The sequence below is a fragment of the Dama dama genome, chromosome 33 (genome assembly GCF_033118175.1).
Source record: "Dama dama isolate Ldn47 chromosome 33, ASM3311817v1, whole genome shotgun sequence".
In the NCBI taxonomy this organism is placed as follows: Eukaryota; Metazoa; Chordata; class Mammalia; order Artiodactyla; family Cervidae; genus Dama; species Dama dama.
The window spans coordinates 35524034-35526144 of NC_083713.1; the positions used below are offsets into that span (position 1 = coordinate 35524034).

Below are 2111 nucleotides of genomic sequence, written 5' to 3' on the forward strand. Positions count from 1 at the left end.
GTGAAGGAACTTCCCGTGAAAACTTCCTCCCTCCACCATAAGAAGTGAGAAATAATCTTAAGAATTCATCAGAGTGGGAACTTCCCTGGTGGTCCAGTGGGTAAGACTCTGTGCTTCCACTGCAGGGGTCCCAGGTTCACCAGGTGGTGCTGCCAAAAAAAAAAGAAAAGAATACATCAGAGTGGGAGTTTTGATACAGGGTAATATGGCCACATCTGTAAATTTCCTTTGCTGTTCCTAAGTTACCAGAAGAAGACATTAATTACTGAATTAGAAGAGTTGGTGTGGGGTAGGAAGCAAATAAAAAGGAGCTTTGTAGACACTTTGATTACCCACTTCCGCTTGCAAGTCGGTTGTCAATCATTTAAGCATTCTTGTGGAGAAAGACCTATCAGGCTGTCTTCCAAGGAAAATGCAAAAAAAAAAAAAAAAAAAAAATCAGTATGCACCTTAAATATTGAATGGAAGTCAAATACTGGTCAGAAAGATTTTTAAGCAAGACTAAGGAACAGAACTCCAAAGGCTGTAGGTAGAGATAAATCCTGTACTTTTCAAGGTTTAACAGTTTGTGATTTTTCTCCTTGCTAGAAAATAATTTATTTTATTAGAGTGTTTGCAGCAGATACATGAATGGCATAAATTACATATTACAATTTGCCATGGAGATCTTACTGTCTCAATTAAGTGTCAGTTAGCACATTCTGCAGTGAGCCCTCCTTCTAAGGTCTGGTGGTATTTCATGGTACGTCAGTCAATAACCCGTGTCCCCAGCCTAATTGCCAAGGGGCTATATCCTGACTCCTAGCTAAGGGTTGGCCTTGGAAAGTATAAAGTTATGTTTGTTAAATGCAAGTCTCATGATCTCTGGAAGGCGTTAGCAATAATCTTCCTGCCCATTGCACAAATTCCTTCCTGTAAATGCCAGTGATCATGGTGTAGACAAGCATGGGCTCCAATCCCATGATTTTACTTGAAAACTAAACTTCCTGTCAGCATCTTAAGCTTTGATTGCTCCTTTAATGTTAGCATTTTATTAAAGTAAATGGAATTAGAAATAAATCAGTTTAATCACACATGAAGCATGATTTTTCATGAGCACTTCAATCATTTTTTACTTGAAACAATGGAAAAATGAATGTGTTAATTTGCAGCCAGATTGAAGAATTCTGAAAAATATTTAATTTTAATTCTGAATACTTGTCTAGTTATTTGAAGTAAGTCCTTTTTAGATTACTCAACTCTGAGTCTGGATTTGAATAATAAATTTTCTCTAACGTTACTTATTCTAAAGAGAAATAAATTACTGTTGTGCATATATATGCATATACATAAATACATGTATTGTAGCTTTTGAAATTCAATCATAAATGTATCTAATTCATCTCCCAGTACAGTCTGTCAGTGTAAGACAGGTAAGGGTTTACATGAGTAAATTAATTTTTATTGAGAGAAAATCATCAAAATAATCACTGAGGGTAAGTCTCCCAATATTTATCAGAGTTTCAATTTCATGAGCACTTATGTGATTTTTTAAAAAAATAAAGTCTGAGTAAGAGTAAAGATTCCCCTTAACTACTGAATGAAATAGAGAATCTACTCTTGAGTTATTCTGAAATTCTCATTGGATTTACTATTATTTTGAAAAGTGAATCCAAATAAGTCATGTTTATTTACCACAATTTACTATCTTATCTGAAGAGGGTAAATGTGCTCTATTTTTTTTTCCCATTTATTTTTATTAGTTGGAGGCTAATTACTTTACAAAAACATGGAACACTTCACGAATTTGCGTGTCATCCTTGCACAGGGGCCATGCTAATCTTCTCTGTATCGTTCCAATTTTTGTATATGTGCTGCCGAAGCGAGCACGGTAAATGTACTCTATTAGAAACAACATGAAGCTTTTGAAGAAAAGCTTTAAGGTAATTTAATTCTTTGCTCAGTCCCCCCAAAAATGATTCAGTGCTGCAGAGGATTGTGCATTTGTATACTGCATGAAAGTGACTAAAGGTCTGGGCGGAACTGTAAATCCAGCCTTTTCTAAACTGAACAAGTCATTGTTTGGGGGGAGGCATCCTCCAATTTCTAACTCCTACAGAAATGTCTTATAG

The 2111-nt window shown here is 35.5% G+C and overlaps 1 non-coding gene across 1 annotated transcript; it reads right to left on the bottom strand.

Moving 5' to 3' along the window:
• Nucleotides 1-1762: 1762 nt before the first annotated feature.
• Nucleotides 1763-1869, bottom strand: LOC133051308 (U6 spliceosomal RNA). The gene has a single exon (XR_009691814.1). It is a non-coding gene; the product is annotated as a U6 spliceosomal RNA (small nuclear RNA).
• Between the last annotated feature and the right edge of the window lie 242 nt (nt 1870-2111).